This window comes from Vanellus vanellus (genome assembly GCF_965231255.1).
Source record: "Vanellus vanellus genome assembly, chromosome: 1".
In the NCBI taxonomy this organism is placed as follows: domain Eukaryota; kingdom Metazoa; phylum Chordata; class Aves; order Charadriiformes; family Charadriidae; genus Vanellus; species Vanellus vanellus.
Genome location: NC_138905.1, coordinates 25,728,246 through 25,737,070, shown reverse-complemented (window position 1 = coordinate 25,737,070; position 8,825 = coordinate 25,728,246).

Below are 8,825 nucleotides of genomic sequence, written 5' to 3'. Positions count from 1 at the left end.
AGAACAAGCTATTCCGAAGAGCAGAGAGAAATATTCACTAGCACGCACCAGTGACATATATATTATAAAACAGAAAGGTAGTACCAGCAAATAATTACGCACGCACAAAATGCAGCAGTATGGCACCATAATCTCCAGTTTAGAAACAGAAGTATGTGGCAAAGGCAAAGATGTTACAAGTTTTTTAGCAAATGTGGATTATATCATGCAGGAAAGGAATGTGTATCATTAGGGAAGCTATGTACAAGGTGACACAAAGCAAAGCATTTTAAATTATCATCCCACACAGACAAACAGAAGAAACGGGTCATACAGGGCACATGTCTGAAGAACGTCTCCAAAAAAGGTAATGTAGCAGCAGTGAAACTGTCTTCCTTTTGGCTACTGTACAAACTAGGAGCTGCATTGGGGTAAATCATAGGCAAATATCTAAACAGATCCAGAAAAAAAGATTACATTTAAAATGGATGTTGAAATGCAAATAAGCTGCATCTCTTGAGAAAGAAGGTAGCTGAAGTTTAGCCCATCCCATGAGACTACTATCTTTTGGAAAGTATGATTAGCAGGATATACCACGCAGAAGGCTCAGAAAGAAAACACTGAGTCTACCACCAAAGAGAACGCATTGGTCTGGTTTTCCATGCAGGAGGACACGCCTGCAAACAGAGCACGTGAAGGCTGATACATTTGCTAAAACTTCTACCGGTAAAGGACATCTCACAGCTGAGGAAACAGAAAAAAAAAATTGAAAACAGAGGGTATTGCTGTTATTAAGAAGAATAATTAGTCATGGCATTTCTGAAGGCCATCTATTTTCTGAAGAATGCATAGCATGTTGGTGGAATGAGGTAACTGGTGCGTGTGGCCACATGCCTAACAGAAAGGCACAGGAAGGTGTTATTCAGCCAACTTAACACTGGGTGCGTACAACTATAGGCATATGCCCCAAGCTGATTGTCACTACTCCTTCTATACCCAATAGGGAAAAAAAAAAAAAAAAAAAAAGAAAAAAGCACGTCTAAAGCACAGTTCATGCACCAGTTTTAGAGGAGATGGATGATGTTCTGGAAATGCTTATTTCTCTCCAGTGACTCTAAGGGGAGTCTGGACAGGTAGGTCATTGGCAGACAATTAGACTGTGAACACCTTCTATTAGGGAAAATTAATGTCAGACAAAGCACCAAAAGAAATGCTTTCCAATGAGTCTTTGTATCTGTTGGACAGAATTATTGGGGGGGGAGGGGGGGGAGGGGGGCATGTATTTTGAAGTCTTGCTTGTAACATTTGTTCAGTTTGAATACTTCTAGGTCATTTTTCCTTGTGAGAAGTTTGGCCCGGGACAATATGTTAAGTCAGGCTCATCACTTTTTATAGAATCAGTGACACTAAATCCTGTAAAGTGGAGACATTGGAAGCATAAAGAAATATATATAACAACCTTCTATATGCTGCTTCAGGCCTGTGTCACCACACCAGAGAGCACCAAAACCAAGGTCCCACATCTGAGTGGACCATATGGTTGAAGAAGCCCTGCCGCTTCTTAAAGTTTCCTAAAGTTTTCAGTCCAGTCCTCCCTTCAGTGCTCCAGAAAATGTGGGAGCAGACTGCTGGCTTGGACATGTTCTATATGTCCATCACAGGTTGTTTTTTTTCCTGTAGATATGCAATCAATTCCACCCTTCCATGGAAACACCACCTGAGTTGCATAAGCACAAGCGTACACAATAACTGCCTGTGTATTAGTAAATAAAACACAAACTGGACTGGTTTGCAGACACTTAACCTATATGGCACAAAACCAACCTGTATCTATATTAGTGAACTTTCTTACTCTCCAAAAATAGAGTGGCTGCATCCAACCTGCCCAGTGGGAGCAGTCTCTGGCCAATACTAATCCCTTAACTGTGCCTGGGAATTGTTTTGGCTGGCCCACACTAAGCCACGCTGACCGGACTAACTAGTTTGATAGGATGGACAACTGAGTTTCAGTGCCCAAGAGGGTTCCCCAGCTCTGTTTAATCAACTATTTTGGAATTAGCCAATACAACCAGTCACACTGCTGTGTGGCAGGACCCGTACAGAGTTTTCCTTTTGCCAAAGCGGAGTCTATATCTCCATGACAGTGTTATTTATGAGCAGTTTCCATTCTGATGCTGTGTTGAATAGGAGGACTTTATGCAGGCCAAGTGCTCACGTGCAGGAGTCCCTGACAGAACCGGGATTCAGGCTGGGATGGTGAGTAAGACACAGGTACCTGCTCTCCACAGGACCTCGTAAAGCCCCAGAAACAAAATGAGTATACAGTTACAAGTTTGAATGAAAAAGTATTTTTTTCCTCTGTGTGTGTGTGTGTGTGTGTGTGTGTGTGTGAGGGAGGGAGAAGAGTGGGGAGAAAGAATTAACTACTTATGCAAAGGGAAATTATAAGAAAAACAAGTTTCTAATCTTGGGTTTTCCCAAAAACCTCCCACTGAATTTCCACTGTTTGCTTTCAATTACCAGCCACAGAAAACAATTGCTTAAATCTCTGCCCTTCACAGCTGAATCATCAAGCACAGATTTAGTTCAATTGGATTTCACAGAGATGACAGGATCTGTCAGTGACTTTAACAATGAAGATTTTCTCCTATGTCTGGTTTTACATGCCAAGTTTCTTTGTGCTTAGCTACAGTCTTAGACATGATCAGTGTAATTCCAGTGCAAAAGCCTAACTCGGACTGTTTCTTCAGAGCGGGGAGGGATCTGTTACGTATTACAGAGTTTTATAGCCAGAACAGGTGCTCTAGTCACCCACCTCATCATCATGAGGACCATTCTCCTCTTAATTAAAAGAGTATATCATTCAAGCATATCTTGTTATGACCCATTTTTGTCTTTAATATGGACAAATATGAAATGATGGCATTAGCGGTCAGATTGGGATTTAAAAAAAAAAACAAAACAAAACGCAGTTTTGAATTCCATCTGTCTTCCTTGACAACAGGTTCCTTCACTGGTGTGATGAAGGTTCAGGACAGAAGGAGCCAATAACAAAATACCTTCTCAACTCATAGATACTGAACCCTTGCATCTTTTCTTCTGGCAAAGACCTAGAAAACCTCCTGGCTTGGGAAAACAAAGAAACAAAGCAAATGGAAATGATACTCTCTCAGTAGGATCCCATGAGAGCTCAGTCTTGACTGTGCCCACCAAAAAGCCCGAATACTGAGGGATCTATCCTCAGAAAGCTCAAAAAAGACCTGAGTTAGATCTCTAAACTGTCAAATCACATTTGAAACCTGCTCCCTTTTAATGGATAATAGCCTATAGAATATAATACAAGAAAATTAACAATCCCTCTACACTGCTATTAGTGTTAATAGCTAATGAACTATAAAAGCAACAGACAGTTGGTTGAGTTGGTTGGGTTTTTTTTCTGATTGATCCATTTAAATTTAGCCTTAATTTGTTTAGATCTCACTGAGAAGCTGCTACCTTATTCTGAGCTACAACTGTTGCAATTAGCAGCGGTATCCCACTGTGAGTATAAGGCTGATTGCATGGTATACGTCTGCAGCGGAATGACACTGCCCAGATATCTGCTGAAGAGATCAGACTACTAACTCTAAAAATGCAGGATTATCTATAAATATTTATTCAGCAGCACATTTTGAAATGGACTATAGCATGATAACATTTTGTGGATGGAAAATATTGTAAGCCTTACTTATTATACCCACCATTGTTGATGCCCAAACATTTTTACAGATATAAACAGAATCTTTAGATTTTGGGGATACGCTTCCATCTTCCTCTCTTTCTACCTTCATAATGCTTATATTTGGATTCTAACATAACATCTTCACAAAGCGATTAGATACCAAAGTTGACACTATTTCAGCATATTCATATTATCATCTTTCAAATACCCATATCTCATGCTGGTCTGACTGAAGTTGGTGGCAAAATCTAAGTTCTAAGAAGCTTCTGTCCAAGCTCTTAATAAAAATCAGTAATTTCATTAAAAATTGCACAGCACTTTTCATTATTAGATATACCTTGAGAAATGGATTAAAAAATCTGTATCGAAATTGTAAAGATTTTCTGCTGTTTGTACTGAAGAATTCATTTTTACAAGAAAACAGAATGCTATGGTATATCACCAGATTTTTAAAAACAGTAACAAAGTCAAACTCTAAGATACTTGAGAACATCCAGATCAGTTAGGATATGGTGTTCCTGACAGCTAGGAAAACCCCCATGGAAATGGAAAATTACTAGTTACAAACTAAGGTACCGTAAACTATATTTTACTTTTTTAGATTCCTGATAACATAGGATAATTGCCTACCAAAAACTGTCTGATCAGTTGGACTCAAAGGGGAGAGGTTTTTTCCATTCACTTTAATAGGATTTAAATTCCACTCTCACTAAAAAAGAAAACAAAACAAAACACACAAAAAAAGCCTCACCCAAACTCCAGAGACCCTCGGTGTGATCAGGGCAGTATAATTTTACATGAGCTCTTCAGTATAGCAGCCTGGCAGGAGCCCCAGTGCTTAAGATCAAGGGTCTCCAAACTGCGGTTCTTCAGCGCAAACGGATCGCACACCCTACGAGCGCAGCTCCCACCCAGAGGGGACGTCAAATGACGTACAGTGAGTTCATGCTGGCACATGGGCTGCCAGTTAATTCTTGTCCCCAGCTTGGGGGAAGAGGCAAGAAAGCAGGACTGTGTCTGCAGCCATCGCCACCAGCTCGTCTAGGTCTCAGCCTCACACCTCATCCAGCCCCAGCAGTCTGGAGACCACCAGGAGACTCCTCCTAACGCTTCCTCTCCTCTTGCCTTCCCAGGTATGAGGTATGATGGCTCTCAAACATTTGAAGAGGTTGGTAGGTATCCAGGTGTCAAGAAGGTTGTCTGCACTTGTTGCAAATGTTTCATGGATAAAGCAAGAAGCATTCCCTTTTATGTGACTTCATACAACCCAAAATATTATATCTGAGTGGGAAATACGGGGAGGTTTATATAGTCAGATTTGCCTATGCTGGCCTTTGTTAGGTAAACACAATCATTCTCCAGTGATATTATTTTCAAATAGTATTTTGGTTGGAAAGGTACAGATATCCAAAAGAAATTCCTTTCCAAGGAAGAGCTTTTTTCAAAAGCAAAGGAAGGACAGGTTTCCTGATTATACCAAATAGTTGTAGAGTTTTAACAATTCCATAAATTCAAATTAATTTGAGATATTTCTTAAAGAGACAGGAGAAATCTCCTATGAGTTTAAATTTTCTTCGATGACGAATCCAGAACCTTTCTGTTCCCTCAGCTGCACTGGCTGCTAGAAACAGGAACTGCTTTGACGTTGCCTGCAGCAGTTACAGCCAGTCTGCCCGGGCACTCTGCTGGGCTCTAGAGTCTTCACAGTTGAACATGGACACAACCATGGCCTCCAGAAGGAGTCATTTCAGCTTGCATTGGCAAGAGCCTAAGGTTTCTCGAAATCTGCCAGGTGCGAACAAGAGTTACGTGCGATAATGAAATCTCACAGTTGTCACAAGTCAGCTCATCCAGCAGGGAAAAGTCCTCAATCTGCACAACACAAGATGGACGGTACCCAAATCCAAGAGGAAAGCTGAAAACAAGCAAGCCAAACCATTGAGAGCATGTTTCATCGCTCTTCTTTAAACTGAGACACGGCGCAGGCAGGCACGCAAGACATAGAGCAGCCGAAGATTGCGGCACGTACTTGCGAAGCAGTAGGACTGGGATTCCATCCCTGCTTCCAAGGTTGCTTGAAAACAGCACGTGCTCTCCAGGGCAGCCGGCTGGAACAGCAGCTCTGTCCCCTCTGAAAGCCTGGCCCAGGAGGGCTGGGGAAGAAGTCCTTTGTGTTTACTGTCATGCTGGCCCCATCCGTGTTTTCATGGCAGATGCAAAGCAAACTAGGAGGCTTGGAGAGCGCTTTCACTCAGCGTACTCCATGCCCCGAGGTCTAGGACGGTCCCCTAGGATGCAGATGTTGGCGCTGTGAGGCAGCCCAGCAGAGCAGGGTACAGCTGCCCATCCTCCAGCTATGTGCTTATGCTTATGCATAGGCAACTTCACCACCAAATTATTATGCAAAAAGTGATCGCTAGCATCATTTGCTGGGATTTCGTTTTATCTTCCCAGAAGCTGTAACACAGAAGAGGGATGCTTTGGTCACTGGGTTGCTTCAGGAGGCTGCTAGAAGAACTGCAAACTATCTGGAGCGAAGGCAGTATCTAACACAGGAGGGACTGAATCTCTTTTCTGTGCCGCTAGAGGCACTTATGTCTTCTCCACTGACCATGTAGAAAATGCAGATATTTATGTTTGTTTGTTTCCTGTTAAGGTGCCCAAAATTTGGGTGTGAACATTGCCCAAGGTAGACAGGCTGGTTTGGCTCATGCCTTAAACAAGATTGTTCTGACTCGAACTTTGCTAAAAAGAAAACAAAAATCCAGAAAATAATTATTCATAACCTAATTACTCCATGCGGTGTCTGGCAACCACTTGATTAAAAAAAGGGGAGGAGGGGGTAACTACATCTAAGCCTTGGATAAGACTGTGGGACACTTTACAAGTTGGTGCTTCACCCACTTGTACAAAGACCAGCAGAAGTGGCTGGGAAAGCAAGAATGCCGGTTAGCGAATAATCTCATAATTCCAGAATTTATCTGCATTGTGTGCTAGGGTGAAACCAAGATCTTTCAAAAGTATTCCAACCCCACCCTGAGTATCCGGGAGTTCTTTTCTGACACTCACAGAATGAAAACTTAACTCCCAGGATCTGGAATAGCAAACAGCCTGGGGAGGGGGAAATGCTCCTGCGACACCCACATCCACATTTAAATGATTTCTACCTGCTTATGAGTTGCTAAGCATAGTAAAATAATTTTTACTTAATCCACATTGTAAAAAGATGGTTCTCTTGCAAAATATTGGTGCTGAACACCTGCAACTGGGCCAATTTCATGCTGCAGACCTGGGACCCCAATCCCATTTCCACGTCTCTCTCTGATCCTACGACTGTTTGTCATTTACATGAAGAGAAGCAGTCCAGGGAAACCAGGAAAGACCAAAATAGACACACTGACGCTGTAGCACGGGACAGAAACTACTGAAGTGCTCGGAAGCATGCGAAGCAGAATTGAGTGTGACCTCCTCAGGCAAGAGGAGACTCTTCCTTACCCTTAAGCTGTTTAGCTCTGGTTTCGAGCAAATTCCTCCCAATACAACAAGTTTTTATAAAAATGTTTTATCAGAATCAACTTGCAAACTTCTACAGAGAGTTATAAATGCTGATTTGTAAAAGAAATTTCTACAAAAAAAGATTCAGAAAAAAAAATCTTATAAAGTAGCACCCGCTATAATTAGTATAGAGACAGATGTAAGTTAAATATAGTAAATGCAACTCAGCTGTGATTTATTCCTTTGCTTGCATAAATTAAAGTAGCTCTTTGCCCACCGTAACTTCCACTACAAGTCAGTCTGGTGTGCAATAACATTCAGCATCAGGGAGGATTTAGAATGATTTCTGACTGCTTTTTCAGGAAATATGAATTTTGCATTGCTGAGGACTCAGCTGCCTGTCTTGTGGCAGATCCATTTTGGGGTAACTCAGTCTCTGCTGTAGTTATAATTCTTACGTAATTTAATGTTTTCACAAAAAATGTAACTGTACACTGCATTACTAAAGGTATGTGAGAAGAATATACCTAAAGAACCAGCGCGCTCCACAAGAACAGAAGAAGCACTGTTTGTAGGGGAGGGTGTCTCTGCTCCTTAGGACTAGCAAATCAAAACAGTCTATTACTTTATTATGTGAAATCGTAATAATTACAGGTTGTCCACAAAAGTAATTATGAATTTGTTTTGGTCTTTACCTAACTGTTCTAGCCAGTTCTACTTTAGTTCTTCAAAATGGTTGTTCCCATAAATTGAAAAATGTAATCTAAATTAATTTCTCCGTATCTCTTGCAGTTTCCAGGTTTGTGGGATGCAAAAGCATTACTGAACATAAGCAAGCACTGGCCCTCAGCTTTCAGTATTCAGTTAAAGTAGACCAAAGTGGTTTTTAAGATGTATTCTTATTTATGGTACGTAGATAAATGCATTTGCTAGTAATCATAAAAAAAAAAAAAAGTGATTCCAGCATTCCTTGTAATAATTTTTTATTATTTATTTTAAGAGCAAACATATTGTTCCTTTAAAATATAGCAGATTAAAACGTAAGATTGCCATTTCTCTTTTATTTCCTGACGACCACAGGAAAAGAAACAATCAATCAAAGCCTTTTGTAGTTAAAGCTAAATTATTATTTTTCCGAACGTATTGTGGTTCAGATTTTGTTTAACTTCCTCAGCAGAGATATTACTTTTAGAAATTCTCACTTGTTCAGAAAAAAAATATTCATCTGAACATATTTCTCATCCGAGGGTTTTACATTATTGCTATTTAAAAAAGAAGTTCTTGTTCAAGATTATTTCTTTTAAATCTGAGTTAGGCAAGGTTTTTACGTGGAGGTATAAACTCTTCAGATGTTTCATGGTAATATGAAGAGGTTAACAGGTGTCTTAGAAATATTTTGAGAAGGTTTATTATGTGTTGTCAGTTGTATTTAATCCCTCTCAGCTAAAGTACCATGAATCAAGGTTTCTCTTACATGCTGTGTCAATCTGCAAATGAATCTTATAGTCCCATCCCTGAAAATAAACATTTAACCTACCTGTGTAGTTGCAGATAAGCTGCTCACGCTTACATTTGCAAAGTATCATTCTTTCATTTTCTACCCAAAATAAAACTTATTATGTATTAATTT